We start from the raw sequence: 21,137 nt of genomic DNA on the forward strand, positions 1-21,137 counted from the left end.
ACCCACCCTCTCACACACACTCTCTCAGTCTCTCTCTCTGACACACCCACTCTCTCACACTCACTCTCTCAGTCTCTCTCTCTCACACACCCACCCTCTCACACTCACTCTCTCAGTCTCTCTCTCTCACACACCCACCCCCTCAACTCCACTTCCTGCCCTATCCCCATATCCCTTGATTCCCCTAGAGTCCAAAAATCTATCTAGCTCAGCCTTGAATATATTCAATGATTCAGCATCCACAACCCTCTGCGGTAGAGAATTCTAGAGATTCACAACCCTCTGAATGAAGAAATTCCTCCTCATCTCAGTCCTAAATGGACGACCCCTTATCCTGAGACTATGCCCCCTAGTTCTGGACTCTCCAGCCAGGGGAAACAACCTCTCAGCAACCTTTCAAGCCCCCTCAGAATCTTGTATGTTTCAATGAGATCACCTCTCATTCTTCTAAACTCCAGAGAGTATAGGCCCATTCTACTCAATCTCTCCTCATAGGACAACCCTCTCATCCCAGGAATTAATCTAGTGAACCTTCGTTGCACAGTCTCTAAGGCAAGTATATCCTTCCTCACATAAGGAGACCAAAACTGTACAGAGTACACCAGGTGAGGTCTCACCAAAGCCCTATACAATTGTAGAGCTTGCTTCCAAGCTGCTGCTGGGGTACAGGGGGAGTGCCCTTTGTCTAAAACCTGAGGATGTTGAGCTGTGCAACTAGAATAGAATAGAATTATAGAATCATAGAATAGTTACAGCACGGAAGGAGGCCATTTGGCCCGTCGAGTTGTGCTGGCTCTCTGCAAGAGCAATCCAGCTAGTCCCACACCCCCGCCCTATCCCCATAGCCTTGCAAATTTTTTCCTTTCAAGTACTTATCCAATTCCCTTTTGAAAGTCATCATTGAATCTGCCTCCACCACCCCCTCGAGCAGAAAATTCCAGATCCTAACCACTCGCTGTGTAAAAAAGATTTTTCTCATGTCACCTTTGGTTCTTTTGCCAATCACCTTAAATCTATGTCCTCTGGTTCTTAACCCCTCTGCCAATGGGAACAGTTTCTCTCTATCTACTCTGTCTAGATCCTTCATGATTTTGAACACTTTTATCAAATCTCCTCTCAACCTTCTCTGTTCCAAGGAGAACAACCCCAGCTTCTCCAGTCTATCCACGTAACTAGAGTCCCCTATCCCTGGAATCATTCCAATAAATCTCTTCTACACCCTCCCTAAGGCCTTCACATCTTTCCTAAAATGCGGTTCCCAGAACTGGACACAATACAACAGTTATGGCCGAACCAGTGTTTTATAAAGGATCATCATAACCTCCTTGCTTTTGTACTCTATGCCTCTATTTATAAAGCTCAGAATCCCGTATGCTTTCTTAACCTGTCCTGCCACCTTCAATGATTTGTGCACATATACCCCCAGATCTCTCTGAACCTGTACCCTTTTAGAATTGTGCTCTCTAGTTTATATTGCTTCTCTACGTTCTTCCTACCAAAATGTATCACTTCACATTTTTCTGCGTTAAATTTCATCTGCCACGTGTCCGCCCATTCCACCAGCCTGTCTATATCCTCTTGAAGTCTATCACTATCCTCCCCACTGTTTACTACCCTTCCAAGTTTTGTGTCATCTGCAAATTTGGAAATTGTGCCCTGTACACCCAAGTCCAAGTCATTTATATACATCAAAAAAAGCAGTGGTCCCAGCACTGACCCCTGGGGAACACTACTGTACACCTCCCTCCAGTCCGAAAAACAACCGTTCCCCACTACTCTCTGTTTCCTGTCACTTAACCAATTTTGTATCCATGCTTCAACTGCCCCTTTTATTCCATGGGCTTCAACCGTGATGACAAGCCTATTATGCGGCACTTTATCAAACGCTTTTTGGAAGTCCATTTACACCACATCAACTGCATTGCCCTCATCAAAAAACTCAATTAAGTTAATGAAACACAATTTGACTTTAACAAATCCGTGCTGGCTTTCCTTAATTAATCCACACTTGTCCAAGTGACTGTTAATTTTATCCTGGATTATCATTTCTAAATTATCCCCACTACCGAGGTTAAACTGACTGGCCTGTAGTTGCTGGGTTTATCCTTACACCCTTTTTTGAACAAGGGTGTAACATTTGCAATTCTCCAGTCCTCTGGCACCACCCCCATATCTAAGGATGTTTGGAAGATTATGGCCAGTGACTCCGCAATTTCCCCCTTACTTCCCTCAGCAACCGAGGATGCATCCCATCCGGACCGGGTGACTTATCTACAGCCAGCCTTTCTAGTACCACCTCAATCAATTTTTAGCTCATCCAGTATCTCAACTACCTCCTCTTTTACTGTGACTTTGGCAGCATCTTCCTCCTTGGTAAAGACAGATGCAAAGTGCTCATTTAGTACCTCGGCCATGCCCTCTGCCTCCATGAGTAGATCTCTTTTATGGTCCCTAATCAGCCCCACTCCTCCTCTTACTACCCGATTATTGTTTACATTCCTGTAGAAGACTTTTGGATTCCCTTTTATATTGGCCGCCAGTCTATTCTCATTCTCTCTCTTTGCCCCTCTTATTTCCTTTTTCACTTCCCCTCTGAACTTTCTATATTCTGCCTGGTTCTCACTTGTGTTACCAACCTGACATCAGTCATACGCCCTTTTTTTCCGTTTCATCTTACTCTCTATCTCTTTTGTCATCCAGGGAGCTCTGGCTTTAGTTGCCCAACTTTCTCTCTCATGGGAATGCATCTAGACTGTACGAACCATCTCCTCTTTAAAGGCCGACCACTGTTCAATTACAGTTTTGATTGCCAATCTTTGGTTCCAATTTACCAGATCCACTCTCATTCCATTGAAATTGGTCCTCCTCCAATTGAGTATTTTTATTTTAGAGTGGTCCATGTCCTTTTCCACAGCTATTCTAAACCTTATGATATTATGACCACTGTTCCCTAAATGTTCTCCCACTGACACTTTCTACATTTGGCCCATTTCATTTCCCTGGACCAGATCCAGCAATGCCTCCTTCCTCATTGGGCCGGAAACGTACTGGTCAAGAAAGTTCTCCTGAACACACTTCAAAAATTCCTCCCTCTCTTTGTCTCTTATATTATTACTATCCCAGTCTATATTAGGATAGTTGAAGTCCATCACTATCACTACTCTAGCACATCTCTGTAATTTCCCTGTAAATTTGCTCCTCTATATCCTTCCCACTAGTTGGTGGCTAGTAACTACAAGCAGCATCACCCCTCTGTTACCCATTAAAAGCCAGCCATAGTGACAGGAATGCTACAGCGAGGACAGTCGCTCCTGGGGTCACTGCACTCCGCGGATTTCCCTCCCTTCCTCAGGGTCCTAATGTTCCGTGATGCGAAGTTCCATTGGAACACCAAGGTTCTAGTCAAAACCTGTAGTGTAAAGTATCACCATGAGACATGTGTCCATCTCACCTGCAGTACACTGGCATACCCTGGGTGCCCAGGTCGACACGATGCCATTCTCCATTGCTATGTCCTCCCCGACTCAGCTGGTAGGCAAGTTGCCCAGTGTGGACTGTAGTCATGCCGACCTGGAGTGCCACAGAGTCAATCTCTATGTTAGTCCGCAGTGGGATTAAAATAACAACAAGTTGCATTTATATAGCGCCTTTAACGAGGGCGATTAGGGATGGGCAATAAATGCTGGCCTCGCCAGCGACGCCCACATCCCGTGAACGAATAAAAAAAAACATAGTAAAACATCCCAAGGTGCTTCACAGGAGAGATTATCAAACAAAATTTGACACTGAGCTATATAAGGACAGGTGACCAAAAGCTTGGTCAAAGAGGTAGGTTTTAAGGATCATCTTCACAAAATCATAGAATCATATACGTATAGCACAGATGGAGGCCATTCAGCCCATCATCCTTGTGCCAGCTCTTTGAAAGAGTTATCCAATTAGTCCCACTCCCCTGCTCTTTCCCCAAAGCCCTGCAAATTTTCTCCTTTCAAGTATTTATCCAATTACCTTTTGAAAGTTATTATTGAATCTGCTTCCACCACCCTTTCAGGCAGTGTATTCCAGATCATCACAACTCGCTGCGTAAAAACAATTCTTCTCATCTTGCCTCTGGTTCTTTTTGCCAATTACATTAAATCTGTGTCCTCTGGTTACCGACCCTTCTGCCACTGGAAGTAGTTTCTCCTTATTTACTCTATCAACACCCTTCACGATTTTGAACACCTCTATTAAATCTCCCCTTAACTTTCTCTGCTCTAAGGAGAACAACCGCAGTTTCTCTAGTCTCTCCATGAAATTGAAATCTTTCATCCCTGGCACCATTCTAGTAAATCTCCTCTGCACCCTCTCGAAGGCCTTGACATCCTTCCTAAAGTGCGGTGCCCAGAATTGGCCACAATACTGCAGCTGAGGCCTAACCAATGTTTTCCAAAGGTTTAGTATAAAATCCTTGCTTTTGTACTCTATGCCTCTATTAATAAAGCCAAGGATCCCAAATGCCTTTTTAACAGCCTCCTCAACTTGTCCTGTCACCTTCAAAGATTTGTGTACATATAACACCCCCCTCTCCCCACTGGTCTCTCTGTTCCTGCATCACCTTTAAAATTGTACCATTTAGTTTATATTGTCTCTCCTCATTCTTCCTACCAAAATGAATTACTTCACTCTTCTCTGTGTTAAATTTAATCTGCCATGTGTCTGCCCATTTCACCAGCCTGTCTATGTCCCCCTGGATTCTGTTACTATCCTCCACATTGTTTACTATATTTTCGAATTTTATGTCATCTGCAAACTCTGAAGTTATGTTCCTCATACCCAAGTTCAGGTCATTAATATATATCAAAAAGAGCAGTGGTCCTAATCCTGACCCCTGGGGAACACCACTGTAAACTTCCCTCCAGTCTGAAAAACAACCGCTCACCACTACTCTCTGCTTTGTGTCCCTCGACCAATTACATATCCACGTATTAAAGGAGGAGAGAGAGGTAGAGAGGCGGAGAGGTTTAGGGTGGGAATTCCAGATCGTAGGGCCGAGACATCTGACGGCTTGGCCACCAATATTGGGGGATGAAAATCAGGGATGCACAAGAGGCCAGAATTGGAGGAGCGCAGTGATCTCAGAGGCTGTGGATGATGGGGGACAATTGAAGCTTTCAAGACTGAGATTGTTTGATTTTTGTTAGGTAAAGGTATCAAGGGATATGGAGCAAAGGCAGGAAAATGGGAGTTAAGATACAGATCAGCCATGATCTAACTGAATGGCAGAACAGGCTCGAGGGGCTCAAGGGACTACTTCAGTTCCTGTGATTAAGGGCCAGAAAAATGAATCATATTCTGGCAAGGAGCCAAATTTCAAATTCTCATCCTTTGTTTTCAAATCCCTCCATGGCCTCGCCCCTCCCTATCTCTGTAACCTCCTCCAGCCCTACAACCCTCTCAGAGATCTCAGTGCTCCTCCAATTTTGGCCTCCTGTACATTCCCGATTTCCTTCACAGAGTCCTCGGAGACGTGTAAGGCACAGAATGGCTCCTGTGAGTCAGGGTTGAACAACACAGCTAATAAGGGAGGCAGATATTCTGTCTGTGCATGGTTCTGCCTCAGAACGCATAGTAGCAATCTATGGCTGGCAGGCAATGGGTTAATTTCAACAGAAACATTTTGAAATATTAGCTATCTCTCAATAATGACATTTACGTGCAACCTGGGCCATTACATCTGAAGGTAACAGTCCATGTTTATGGGGAGAGTGGGGGGAGGATTATCCCTTGGGTTGTACCAAGTGACGTCAGTGCTTTTACAAGTGTGGAAGACCCATAATTGCACCGGCCACAGATGCCAATAATATCTGACAGACTTTTACAGGATCCAGCAGATATCTGGGATGTACCATCACACCGGAGCTGAGATATATCTTACTTCAGTTTTACTTTTCCTTTTTCTCCAGCTTCACTCCTCTCCTTCCGAGGGTGTGGATCCATAGGTCCAGCACCTCACTAAAGTGCCAATGCTTCACGTGTAGGCCTAGACTGCAAGGGCTGGTGGGCTATTCACCCTTGAGGGGACGCCACAGCAGAGCCCGATTGTATTCTTACTCGATGCCCACATGCACATGATTTCATGCAGCAGACACTGGATACCAGTTGGAACGCTCACCTATTTCCACCCCCACTCTAGCTCAGGGGGACTGAAGCCAATTGCACCCTCTGTAAACTTGAGCTCATCTAAAACTCTGCTGCCCCTTTCCTAACTCACACCAAGTCCCGTTCACCCATCACCCCTGTGCTCGCTGACCTACATTGGCTCCCAGTCCGGCAACGCCTCGATTTTAAAATTCTCATCCTTGTTTTCAAATCCTTCCATGGCCTCTGTAACCTTCTTCAGCCCCACAACCCTCCGAGATCTCTGCGCTCCTCCAATTCTGGCCTCTTGCATATCCCTGATTTCCATCGCTCCACCATTGGCAGCCGTGCCTTCATCTGCCTAGGCCCTCAGCTCTGGAATTCCCTCCCTAAACCTCTCCGCCTCTCTCTCCTCCTTTAAGACACTCCTTAAAACCTACCCTTTTGACCAAGCTGCCTTACTATCTCCTTAAGTGGCTCGGTGTCAAATTTTGTCTGATTACGCTCCTGTGAAGTGCCTTGGGACGTTTTACTACGTTAAAGGCGCTATATAAATGCAAGTTGTTATTTGGTGAGGACAGAATCAGGCTCAGCTCTGATACTCTCCCCGTGGTTGGATGGACCTGCTGGCTTTCACTTGAGTGAGATGGCGGAGGGTGACTGACATGCCCTAGAATCACAGGCCAACACAGGCCAACAACTCCAGGAGAGGGAAGAGAAAGGAAAAAAAGAAGGAAAGAAAGAACTTGCATTTCTATCGTGCCTTTCACGACCTCAGGAAGTCTCAAAGCACCTTACAGCCAATGAAGTACTTTTGAAGTGTAGTCACTGTTGTAATGTAGGAAACGTGGCAGCCAATTTGGGCACAGCAAGATCCCACAAACAGCAATGAGATAAATCATCAGAAAATCTGTTTTTTTTTTTGGTGATGTTGGTTGAGGGATAAATATTGGCCCAGGAAAAACAACATTTTCAGCATCATATCTGTGCGTCTGGTGCGAACCCATGGATGAGAGATCTGTGGCTGCTCACAGGCCATCTGGGCGATCATGGGTCACAAACATTTTGTGAAAGGGGTGCCGGCTATCGGAGGCTCGCTTCGTTTATTGCTTCTGAGGCGCTCGGAGTCCGAGCCCTCATCGATAAAAGTCGCTAGGCCAAGCCAGTGATGGGCACGGCACCAATTCTCCAGCTTGATGTTTATCATCCCTGACGTTGGCACTTTATAAATCTCCAGCTCCGAGATCTCATGGTGCCCATCACTACCTCCCACAATATTCAGTTACAAAGCCCCTCTCATTGATTAACTGTAAAAAAGAGAATGAAGTACCACAGACATGCTGAGTGACTGACTCCCGGGCCAAAGGATGAGTCTGATGTGATAAAAAGTAATGGCAATTATGAGGTAGAAGCAACTCCCAGTGTGGCTGCAGACAGACACCTCCTTTGTCCTGGAGTTTGCCCCCTGCCTCTCTGACGTATTACTGTGATGCTGAAGCACTTATTTAAAGGTGCAGGCAGTGAGGGGACACTAAGTGTGCTCAGACACCTCCGATTTACTGTCACAGCTCCGCAGAGCTCGTTAGAAACTACGGCAAGAATTTTAAAGCAGAGTTCTCCTCACTGAGGTTAGTCAGGCACCCTGCCAGGGACCAGGAGGAAGCTTCACTGAGACTCTTACCTGTCCACTCAACAGTAAGTGCACACCAGCCGTACAGCACTCCATCTTCATTCATCTGTCTTGGCTCATTCACTCCATTCTAACACCTCTCCACCAACTGAGTTTTCTAGTTCACACAGTTCATTTTGCCCTTCACATTTCTCCTGTTTCTATTTCTCCTTTTCCATCTGTCTCGTCTCTCCCTACAACACTCCTTCCTTTTCGTATTATAAATACAAGAGACTGAGCATCACAACAGGTCAGTGCCAGCAAGTGAATGTGTGTGTGTATGTATAAGTATCTGTATTTCTGATTGTGTGTGTGTGAGGGGTGTGTGTGTGGGGGAGTATATGCATCTATGTGTTTTTTGTGTGTATGTGTCTGTATCCATATTTCTGTATGTGTCTATCTGTATTTCTGTGCATGTATCTGTATTTCTGTGTGTGCATCTGTATTTCTGTGTGTGTGTGTATCTGAATTTCTGTGTATCTGTATTTGTCTGTGTAGGTATCTGTATTTCTGTGTATGTGTGTGTGTGTATCTGCATTTCTGTGTGTATCTGTATTTCTGTGTGTGTGTATCTGTATCTATATTTGTCTGTGTGTGAATATCTGTATTTCTGTATGTGTATCTGTATTTCTGTGTGTGTATCTGTATTTCTGTGTGCGTGTATCTGTATTTTTATGTGTGTATCTGTATCTGTATTTGTCTGTGTGTGTATACCTATATTTCTGTGTGTATATCTGTATTTTTCTGTGCAGGTATGTGTGTATCTGTATCTGTATTTCTGTGTGTGCATGTGTGTATCTGTATTTCTGTGTGTGTATCTGTATTTCTGTGTGTGCGTGTGTGTATCTATATTTGTGTGTGTGTATATGTATTTCTGTGTATGTGTATCTGTATTCCTATGTGTGTATCTGTATCCGTATTTGTCTGTGTGTGTGTATCTGTATTTCTGTGTGTGTATCTGTGTCTGTATTTGTCTGTGTGTGTATTTGTATCTGTATTTGTTTGTGTGTCTATCTGTATTACTGTGTGTATATCTGTATTTCTCTGTGCTTGTATGTGTGTATCTGTATTTCTGTATGTGTGTGTGTATCTGTATTTCTGTGTGTGCATCTGTATTTCTGTGTTGGTATCTGTATTTCTGTGTGTGCATGTGTGTATCTGTATTTGTGTGTGTGTATCTGTATCAGTATTTGTCTGTGTGTGTGAATCTGTATTTCTATGTGTGTGTGTATCTGTATTTCTGTGTGTGTATCTATATTTCTGTGTGTATACCTGTATTTCTGTGTGTGTATATCTGTGTGTATACCTGTATTTCTGCGTGTTTGTATCTATATTTCTGTGTGTGTTTGTGTGTGTATCTGTATTTCTGTGTGTGTATCTGTATTTCTGTGTGTACCTGTATTTCTGCGTGTGTACCTGTATTTCTGCGTGTGTGTATCTGTATTTCTGCGTGTGTACCTGTATTTCTGCGTGTGTATCTGTATTTCTGCGTGTGTACCTGTATTTCTGCGTGTGTACCTGTATTTCTGCGTGTGTGTACCTGTATTTCTGCGTGTGTGTATCTGTATTTCTGTGTGTGTGTTTGTGTGTGTGTGTATCTGTGTTTCTGTGTGTGGGGGTGGGGTGTGTATTGTGTATTGTGTGCGTGTAATGATGAGACTCAGTAACAGTTACCTGGGTTAACATTAAGAAAAAAGTAGAATCCTGAAAATTCTGGAATTACTCAGCACGTCCCTGAGCATCTGAGAAAGAACAGGCAGGAATCAGGTTCAGGTGGAGATCTCAAGTAGGAACTCTCAGCTGATGTGGTTCATTCTGGACAAAAGTCTTCACCTCAAACACAAACCCGACTTTGTCTTTCCAGCAACTGGCAGACCCCTGTTCAAGTTCCTCTCTTAAAGTTCGTCCCAGTAAATAGAATCCTCACAATGACACTCACCACTCATCATATCGAGAGAGATGTGCAGTGAAGTAATGAATGTTCAGCAACATTCTGCAGCAGTCCTCTCCTCACCGCCTCCCCTCCCCTCCTCACCGCCTCCCCTCACCGCCTCCCCTCACCGCCTCCCCTCACCGCCTCCCCTCACCTCCTCCCCTCACCGCCTCCCCTCACCGCCTCACCTCACCACCTCCCCTCACCGCCTCTCCTCACCTTCTCCCCTCACCTCCTCCCCTCACTGCCTCCCCTCACCTCCTCCCCTCACCGCCCCCTCACCTCACCACCTCCCCTCACCGCCTCTCCTCACCTTCTCCCCTCACTGCCTCCCCTCACCGCCTCCCCTCACCGCCTCCCCTCACCGCCTCCCCTCACCTACTCTCTTACTTGGCCTTATTCTCCTTTTTATTCCCAGCAGTTTTTCATCATTCATTACTCAGAATGAATCATTCCTTCCTCTCTCTCTCCTCTGATTCTTCACCTGTCTCCTTAATATCCCATCTCTTTCTCGGTTAATCTCTGACCTGTCTCTCCTCTAATTCCTTACCTTTCTGACTTCTCACCTTTCTTTCCCATCTCATTCCTCACATCGCTCTCTGATTTCCATCTGTCCTCTCTAATGCCTCACCTCTCTCTCCTCCTCTAATTCCTCATCTGTTTCCTCTGACTCCTCCCTCTCCCCTGATTCCTTATCTCTCTTCTCCGATTCTCACCTCTCTTCTGATTTGCCATCGCTCTCTCCTCTAATGCCTGCTCGTTCTCTGATTCCTTATCTTTATCTCCTCTAATCTCTCATCTCTATTTCCTCTGATTTTCCATTCCTCTTAATTCTTCAGCTCTCTCCACAGAATCTTCACCTCTTTCTCCTCTGATTTATCTTTATCTCCTCGGATTCTTTGTCCCTGATATATACGGGGAAGTGTGATAGCGGGAAAAGGGGGAAACCTGTCGAGGTCGGGAACACGATGGTCCGGCCCATTTCCTGTCCGGCAAAAAGGAGTTTGCAGCCGAGGACCCATGGGGGCAGACTCCAGCAATCAGGAGGGGGCCAGGCTTCATTTGAGGGGGGCGGGGGGGGGACAGCAATCGCAGACTTCAGATCACGAGTTGGGGGGGTGGGGGGGGGGGTGAAGAGAGAGCGAGGCCATCGGGGGTTGGGGGAGGGGGAGGTCACCGATTGCGGAAGGGGCTAGAGAGAGGCCATGGCCAGCGAGGGGAGGCCAAAGGTTTGCTTGTGGGGTTGAGGGGAGCATTCCTGCTCCTCCTGGCTCACGAGGAGTGCACAAAAAGCAATACCTCCTGCAACGGCAGCTCCTGTCTCCATTTCCCTGCTGGGTTTCCCGAGCCCTGGGAAACCCATCCCGCAACCATTAAATTTAAATCAGGCTCCCAATTGCACGGTGGGAACCTGATTTAAATATTATAACGAAGGGTGCCACCTCCCCAAGATGGGACCCAGGCACACCTCACTACCCGCCGCCGTAAAAATGGCAACAGGTGTGTACGTGTCAGGTTGGGGATACGTACCCTGGTTTTTAGGGTTTAACCGTCCTGACCTCCTCCTGCCTGTTGTGGGGGGGGGGGGGATAATATCGAGGCCCTTATCTCTCTCCTCTGATTTCCCACCTCTCACTTTTTGAATCTTCATCGCTCTCCTTGGACTCCTCACCTCTGTCCTCTGACTCTTTAAAAAAGGAGGGAGAGAGAAAACAGGGAACTACAGACCGGTTAGCCTAACATCAGTAGTGGGGAAAATGCTAGAGTCTATTATAAAGGATGAGATAACAGGACACTTAGAAAATATCAACGGGATTAGACAAAGTCAACATGGATTTATGAAAGGGAAATCATGTTTGATAAACCGACTGGAGCTTTTTGAAGATGTAACTGGTAGAATAGATAAGGGAGAACCAGTGGATGTGGTTTATTTGGATTTTCAGAAGGCCTTTGATAAAGTCCCACATAAGAGGTTAGTGTTCAAAATTAAAGCACATGGGATTGGGGGTAATATACTGGCATGGATTGAAAATTGGTTAACAGACAGGAAATAGAGAGTAGGAATAAATGGGTCTTTTTCGGGGTGGCAGTCAGTGACTCGTGGGGTACCGCAGGGATCAGTGCTTGGGCCCCGGCTATTCACAATATATATCAATAATTTGGATGAGGGAACCAAATGTAATATTTCAAAGTTTGCTGACGACACAAAACTAGGTGGGATCGTGAGTTGTGAGGAGGATGCAAAGAGGCTTCAAGGCAATTTAGACAAGTTGAGTGAGTGGGCAAATACATGGCAGATGCAGTATAATGTGGATAAATGTGAAGTTATCCACTTCGGAAGGAAAAACAGAAAGGCAGAGTATTATTTAAATGGTGATAGATTGGGAAATGTTGATGTACAAAGGGACCTGGGTATCCTTGTACACCAGTCACTGAAAGCAAACATGCAGGTGCAGCAAGTAGTTAGGAAGGCAAATGGTATGTTGGCCTTCATTGCAAGAGGATTTGAGTACAGGAGCAAGGATGTCTTGCTGCAGTTATACAGGTCCTTGGTGAGACCACACCTGGAGTATTGAGTGCAGTTTTGGTCTCCTTACCGAAGAAAGGATATACTTGCCATAGAGGGAGTGCAGCGAAGGTTCACCAGACTGATTCCTGGGATGGCAGGACTGTCGTATGAGGAGAGATTGAGTCGACGCGGCCTGTATTCACTCAAGTTTACAAGAATGAGAGGGGATCTCATTGAAACATAGAAAATTCTGACAGGGCTAGACAGACTGGATGCAGGGAGAATCTTTTTGGCTGGGGGATCCAGAACAAGGGGTCACAGTCTCAGGATACGGGGTAGGACATTTAGGATTGAGATGAGGAGAAACTTCTTCACTCAGAGGGTGGTGAACCTGTGGAATTCTCTACCACAGAAGGCTGTGGAGGCCAAGTCACTGAATATATTTAAGAAGGAGATAGATAGATTTCTAGATACAAAAGGCATCAAGGGGTATGGGGAGAGAGCGGGAATATGGTATTGAGATAGAGGATCAGCCATGATCATATTGAATGGTGGAGCAGGCTCAAAGGGCCGAATGGCCTACTCCTGCTCCTATTTTCTATGTTTCTATGATTGCTCATGTCCCTCTCCATCTCTGGCAGTACTTAATGCCGTACTTAACCCTTTATGCACTGTGCTACGTGTTTCCCCAGCCCACGGAATTAGCCCACAGAGAAGCCCCCAGGATGAACAAACATCTGACCTTTCATTGGAAAGGTACTTTCAGTTTCACAAAACTATCGGTGCAATTTGCTATATCTAACCAGAGTCTAACAATTTAAATAATAAATATTTCACTGCTTTCAGCTTCTTGTTGGACCATTTTTAAAAGATTTTTTTACTTTGTATATTACACATCACAAATGACATAGGACAGAGCACAATACAATGTGACTGAAACAAGAGCTTGGTCTGACCTATTTGGAATGGGGAGGGGGTTGAAATCGGCAGGACTCTGGATGGTCTCTGATGATGCTTTTAAAGGTTTGATGCTCCTAACAGGATGCCACCAAGCTGTGTCCCATTAGATGAGCCTGGTCACCCCGCTGCTTCTGCAACACTTCTATTGCGGGACAAGGTGACTCGGGCCTCTTGAACATCCCCCACTCCTTTCACCCCACCATTGGCGGTCGTGCCTTCAGCCGTCTAGGCCCTAAGCTCTGGAATTCCCTCCCTAAACCTCTCCACCTCTCTCTCCTCCTTTAGGACCCTCCTTAAAACCTACCTCTTTGACCAAGCTTTTGGTCACCTGACCTAATGTCTCCTTCTTTGGCTCTGTGTCAATTTTTATCTGATTACACTCCTGAGAAGCTCCTTGGGACATCTCACTATGTGAAAGGCGCTATATAAATACAAGTTGTTGCTCCCCAGTATTAGTAACACTGAGGATTACAGTTCGGGCTTTATCCCCACTGTGTGTTCACAATTGAACAGCAGTTTCCAGCAGACCCAGTCTCCTGTGAACTGAAACCTGCTCCCTTATGTGTGATGAATATGGATTAGCGTGCCCAGGGTTAACAATTAACCACTCCTTGCCCACTGGAGAATACGTGGGATACCACCACATGCTCCTTCTAATGGGAAGTAACACACTTTCAGGCTAATGGCACTGGCCCAGGTATATTTACAGGCTTCAGGCCCCAAGTTTACTCAGCTGTTCCGGTGAATCCCTAACGTAACCCCGCCATGACCCAGATATGCCAGGCCCTGGCCTTACCCAGGAGTCTCCGGTGGTCTTATTTGGGGGTGCAGCCTCCGTCCGCCTCAAACGAGGCCAATGAGGTAGAGCTGAGGGTGGGGGCTCCTCACACTTGGCCTCACTGGAAGCCGGTGTATGTTTGAAGGCTGGTACTCCGAGTGAAATGAGGCATTCTGGCCTCCCAAAGACCACAAGTGGGTCCTATGATGTTGGGGGTGGGGGGCAGTGGGAGTGAGGGAAGAGGGAGGTCCAGGCTGTGGTCAGGGCCTAGACTACCAAGGACCAGAGTGGAATTTTATTTTAATAAAATGTTTTAATTGGCCCCCTGACAGGCCAAGTACCACCTCTGGGAGACGGGGGGATCCCAGCACCTCTCCCCGGGTTGAATATTTATGCTGGCGTTGCCTCAGGTGCCCCTGCCCCTCACACACTGCCAAAGGCCGGCCCCTGCAGGCTCATCCCCCTGACCCCATGAACTTTGGCGGGGTCAGTGGCAGAATTCCTCAGCCTAGCGCGATCGCACTGAATCCATTGGGATCATTTCTCTGCTGATCTTCGGGGTCTCAGCAACTAAACAGCACAATGCTTCTTCAAAAGCAGCATGACTAGAAATAATCCACCAAAGGTTAACCTTCGGAAGGGTTGTCTGACAGTTTGAGGCAAGGGGAGCTTTGCACAAACAGTCAGGTGTGGCTCTTGCTGGACCTTGGAGATGAGAAGTTGTACACGGGTGATGATAATTCCAGATCACCCAAGGAGTTCGGAAACTCTCTCTGAACTAAAGCTTAGCAGCCTGAACTGTGACAGGTTTCTTTCACATTACAGACATTTAATTTCAGATACACAAACAACTAATAGACCTTTCACCCTGTGGGGCGAGTTATTCATGTCTAAATATTACTGTTACACACAAACGTAGGAGTTGCTGGACAAAAGACCAAGGCCCACCTAGTTCGCCTTGAACCATCCTAATAGTCACATAATACAACTGATTCCCCATGGGGTCAGGGGGATGAGCCTGCAGGGGCCGGCCTTTGGCAGTGTGTGAGGGGCAGGGGCACCTGAGGCAACGCCAGCATAAATATTCAACCCGGGGAGAGGTGCTGGGGTTCCCCCATCTCCCAGAAGTGGTACTTGGCGTGTCAGGGGGCCAATTAAAACATTTTATTAAAGTAAAATTCCACTCCGATCCTTGGGAGTCTAGGCCCAGACCTCCAGCCTGGACCTCCCTCATCCCCCACTCCCACCAACCCCCCAACTTCGTAGGCCCACTTGTGGTCTTTGGGAGGCCAGAATGCCTCACTTTGAGGTTCACTCTTGTACAGGATTATCCTGGTGATTCAGAGAGCTCAGTCAGCCCCTGCCATTAGCGTAGTCTACACTACCTCACGCAGATTCGATCCCAGCCTGCAAAGGGAATTCATTTACCTGCAATCTGTGTTTGCCCCCACAATGGACTTCATGACTGCTTCCATTTTTACTCCAGTCACTTAAAAAGTCTGTGAGATCTAGGCCGAAACACCCCCCTGATTGCCACAGTAAGCATTCTGTAAATTCACGGTCAGCAGCACAATTGGCTCTGCTGACCTGTGTGACAGCGCAGCCCCTATCACAGCAACATTAAGGACAGGAGGAGGCCATTCAGCCCCTCGAGCGCCTGCTCCACCATTCAATGAGATCATGGCTGATCTGCCCAGACTTCTCTCTTGCGTACACTAGGATTCTGAGGGACAGATCCCACCCCTCTAAGATTTCCTGGGAGGAATGCAGGATAACGTCTCCCTGAAGTATCCTACCTTGTCCCAGAGTGTGCGGGGGTGTGAGTGATTCCAGGGTGGGGGGTGGGCTGGCAGACTCCGAGTGCTCCAGACTGTCCGGTCACTAACATGTCTCTCCGTCTGGTTTGAAAGCAGGACCTGGTTGCACGATGCTGTTTCCCACCCAGGCTTTGATCTTCACTGCAATTCTCTTGCTTTGCTGTTCAGTGAGATCACAGAATCCAGCGGAAAAGTGAGTAGCTTATTTTTGCTGAATGCACAAACCCCCCCCACAGTGTTACATCCGCGTGAGTCACAAAACAGGACTTAAAAACGTGTGAGGGCGTGACTGATACATTAGGGCTTCACAACGAGATCTTACAAAGTCTCTTTACCCTTGTCGTTATGAACTGGAGCTCACTGCCTGAAAGGGCGGTGGAAGTAGATTCAATAGTAACTTTCAATAGGGAATTAGATAAATACATGAAAAGGAAAAAAATTTGCATGGCAACGGGAAAGAGCAGGGGAGTGGGACTGATTGGATCGCTCTTTCAGAGAGCCAGCACAGGCACGATGGGCCGAACGGCCTCCTTCTGTGCTGTAGCATTCTATGATTCTACGACATCTTTACCCAAATCTAAACTGGTCACCACGGGAGCAGAGAACCCGAAGAAAGGGCGGCTTAAAGTTTCCAGCACCTTCCGACTGATTTAGTGGCTCTGATCCGGCAGGACTGGGCCAAAGACATGCTCAATCCCCCCCCCCACCTTTCTCGGCCCTCATTTCATACAGCCTGAGTCCTGCCATTTCCACTGAATTTGTGCTCATTCTTAAACAGGCTGGAATAAAAATGGCGCCTGGGCAGAAGTGAATTTAAAGCAGCTTTTGTTCATTTACTGGGCTTCTTAAAGGGTTTATTACACTGGCATTTTTGTTGTGATTTCTTCCCCCCTGTTGCCAGTTACTTTCCTTTGCGCTAGTGGCTGAGAGGCTGTGATTAACCCAACCCCTCCCTTTCAGACAGGGTACAATGGCATTCCCATTGGGAATCCTCCAGTACCTGCGAGGAAAAGGGGGAGCAACAAAGGGAGGTGGGTCTACATGCCAGTCACCTGCTGTTACCCCCACACCACTGTATCATACAGATGAGGACATCTGGAACATGAGCCAAACAGCTGTGCACTGATGCATGAAGGATGTCACTGGTATGTTGCTCTCTCAACCCAGCAGTTTCATTCCCTTCGCTAAAGACAACCGACAGTAAACGACAGGGTACAAGGTATACCTCATTACAAGGCATACCTCATTACAAGGTATACCTCATTACAAGGCATACCTCATTACAAGGTATTGCAATGTTACTGAGCAGCAGGATCCACCACACTCCAGGAATCACCCATTGCCCCACATGGCCGTATAAACCCCCCTTATATTTATTTGTTCTTGGGACGTGGGCAACATTGGCAAGGCAGTAATTTATTGCCCGTCCCTAGTTGCTCTGAGGACATTAAGAACCAGTCACGTTGTGTGGGACTGGAGTCACAAGTAGTCCAGACCGGGTAAGGATGACAGGTTCCATTCCCTGAAGGACATTAGTGAACCACTTGGGTTTTTATGGTGATCTGGCAGATTTCATGGCCGTTTTTTCTGGTGCCAGCCAAGAAATTACCAAATTTATTGAACTCAGTTTTATAAGTTGCCCTAGTGAGACCGTGGGTTTTTAGTCCTGTGCCATCACCACTTGGCCCACTGTACCCTTACTGGATGAGGAAGGGGTACCAGTTCTTCAATGTGCAGCTCGACCAGGTGCACACCACCATGTTACTGAGTGCTTGCTTCCCAGGGACCCCTCATGACGCCTTCACTTTCCACCTTCCCAGTACTATTTTACCACAGGAAGGCAGGTCTCTGAGGGGATCCTCTACGATCAAGGCCAATCTCTACAGTCATGGCTGAGGGCATCTGTGTGATTACAAGGGCCCCAACTGGGCAGAAGTACAGAGAATTCCATTCATCCCCCAGGCCATCACAGAACATAGGAACATAGGAACAGGAGTAGGCCATTCAGCCCCTCGTGCCTGCTCCGCCATTTGATAAGATCATGGCTGATCTGTGATCTAACTCCATATACCTGCCTTTGGCCCATATCCCTTAATACCTTTGGTTGCCAAAAAGCTATCGATCTCAGATTTAAATTTAGCAATTGAGCTAGTATCAATTGCCATTTGCGGAAGAGAGTTCCAAACTTCTACCACCCTTTGTGTGTAGAAATGTTTTCTAATTTCACTCCTGAAAGGTCTGGCTCTAATTTTTAGACTGTGCCCCCTACTCCCAAAATCCCCAACCAGTGGAAATAGTTTCTCTCTATCCACCCTATCTGTTCCCCTTTAATATCTTATAAACTTCGATCAGATCACCCCTTAACCTTCGAAACTCTAGAGAATACAACCCTAATTTGTGTAATCTCTCCTTGTAACTGAAGTCCGGGTATCATTCTAGTAAACCTACGCTGCACTCCGTCCAAGGCCAATATGTCCTTCTGAAGGTGCGGAGCACACCAAAGGCCTGGAGAAGGCTTGTTTCAGCTTCCTGGATCGATGGAGGCTTGTTCTTCTCAAGGGATGGTAAGGATCATGATGGTGTGCTGCATACTCCAGAGTTCCACCGTACAAAGAGGTCTCCTCATGGAGCCCCAGAAGATGAAGCCCCCCTCCCTCCCCAAGGGGAGCATGGGCATCAGCAAGAGGAGCAAGAAAAGATGCAGAGGAAAGCTGCAAGAGAAATTCGTGTGATTCAGGTACAGGAGACTGTCGCTTGACGACTACATCTGCCCGCTGCATGACCATTCTGGTCTACCCTTCTCACCACAAATCTATAGCCCCAATGCTATGGGTATCAACTCATACAATTCCCATTCAAGCCACCCTATGAAAGGAAATTCCAAACCTTGTTCAGAATGCCGGCATGTACAAATGTGCTTTCCCTTGGTGCCAATGAGCGAAGTCTGAGCTCTTAAACCTAATCTTGGGCTCCTCCTGGGTGCTACTTAAGTGGCAGGAGTACGGGAGGCCGCTGGCTGTTGCATTCCCATCTAAGACTCTTAGGACCGATGCCAGCCAAGTTCAGAGATGGGCCTGCACCTCTTGTGCCCATTCCTGCCACGGCACTGTTACTGGGCACTGCCTCCATGTGGCCACAGTGAGAAAGCAGGCTTAGTGGTACCACTGAGATCAGCAAAGACACGTGAGATACTTGTCTATAACCCAAGCCCAATTGTTTGTAGGCTGGCCCCACATGCCTCTCTGGCAGGATGTCCTTAGGGCAATGTGATAATGACCAGATCATGTGTTTCAGTGATGTTGGTTGAGGGATAAATATTGGCCAGGACACCAGGGAGAACTCCCTGCTCTTCTTTGAAATAGTGCCATTGGATCTTTTACGTCCACCTGAGAGGGCAGACAGGGCCTCGGGTTTAACTGACTGAGAGTCGAATGTCATCCAATTGGGTAATGAAGAGTCTGTTTGCTTCCCAATTAGCATGGGAAGGCGGGCGCCATGAGGATGGACATGTCGGGTGGCCAATGATGGGGGTGGGGGTTGAAAGCAGGAGGTCATGTGATGAAACTCCAGGAATACGTCCAACCAGTGTTTGCAACCCCGGTAATCCATGGGTGGTCTGATTTGTGTTTTAGTAAACGGACGGTCACAGAACACCAGCTCCTGCACGACAAGGGGAGGTCGATGGAGCAGCTCAAACGTCTGATGTGGCTGAACAGAGCCATGATGGGGGTCCACACCGCTAGGAGGAGGGACTGGGCGGGCGGTCTTCTCTCCACCAAGCAGCCAGCGGCCAGGCTGATCCGACAGGAGCCCAGGGCCCGGCAGATGTCAAACTTGGGCCCTCTCGGTCACCAACAAATGGGAAAAGAAGCCTAAAGTAGAAGGCGGCTTCTGGAACATTCCAAGAGGCAGAGGGTCTGAGTGAAGTACAATTGATGTCTACAGACTGAAGCAATCCACACCCAAGCAGCTCATGTGCAGCTTCTAGTCCTCAGTCAGGTGACTGCCTCTAGTGTGTCCCACTGGCTGCTTCCTCTCTGTAAAATCTCACAATTAAAAGACAATTTCTGCTTCATCAGCCTTTTCAATTGTTTTTTTGTAACTGTCCACGAGATTTTATTTTGTGATTCCTGCTGGAAAGTGTGTGCCTGCGAGGCTGTTGGGCGGGGACAGGATCGGGATTGGTGCACACCACGGTGGAATAGCCCTCCAGGCTCGCTCCTGGTGAATGGCTCCTGGTTGGGGTACCGGAGGCTGGCAGACACCCACGCAACCATACCCCAGCGAGGAGTCAGTGGTTTCAGGAGAGGGAGGAATAAAATTGAGGAACATTGATAATGGAAAGGTCCAAAATTGCACGATGCTCCAAATCTGGCCTTGTAAATGGCTCATGCTGGGTTAAGGTAACCTGTTGGAGCCTGGAGACTAATGTGCTTTGGATACACCCAGTATTGGGTTAGCCAAGCTGATAACAGCCTCAGTAATTAGTACTGATAATTACACCAAGTTATTTTCCTTTTCCACTTTTCCCGATGGACATCATTTGATCATAGAATCCTACAGTACAGGAGGCCATTCAGCCCATTGGGCCTGTGCCCTGGGCCTCATCTATTATAGCTTGCTTGGTCTTTATTCTATTTCCACATTGATAGAGCACAATCAACAGTGCACCGACAGTACTCCTCTGCCAAAGGGAGCGAGCTCTGGGCCTTCCATTGGGACTACACTAGGAAGTACATTCAATTCAACAATTGGCCTGGTTTATGTGTTCTATGGGTGTACAATTTCTTTAAAAAAAATCTCTGCCTGATAGCAAAAAAGTTTTCATGTAAATGCTGCCATCACTCCCGGTCATTGGGAGGTGATCGCAGACATGGGCTGTATCAGAGAGCGGCTGCACACTGCTGTTCTGGAGCTGGCACTTCCTCAACCCAATATTGACCAAGAACTGTACGCTGAGATTGGAGCAGGAGATCAAGGGAGGTACTGCATTACCAGGGTCAGCTTGTTTCCGTGGGTAGCACTCTCACCTGAGTCAGAAGATCGTGGGTTCAAGCCCCACTCTAGGACTTGAGCACATATACTATGGTGACACTTCAGTGCCACACTGAGGGAGTGCTACACGGTTGGAGGTGTCGTTTTCTGATGAAACATGAAACCAAAGCCCCGTCAGCCCTCTCACGTGGATGTAAATGATCCCAAGGCACTATTCAAAGAAGAGCAGGGAAGTTCTCCCCAGAATCCTGGTCAATATTTATCCCACAATCAACACCAACCCAAAAAAAATTATCTGGTCATTGCAGTTTGTGGGATTTTGCTGCAAACAAATTGACTGCCATTTTGCTGACATA

Source organism: Heptranchias perlo, chromosome 27 (assembly GCF_035084215.1).
Source record: "Heptranchias perlo isolate sHepPer1 chromosome 27, sHepPer1.hap1, whole genome shotgun sequence".
Taxonomy (NCBI): domain Eukaryota; kingdom Metazoa; phylum Chordata; class Chondrichthyes; order Hexanchiformes; family Hexanchidae; genus Heptranchias; species Heptranchias perlo.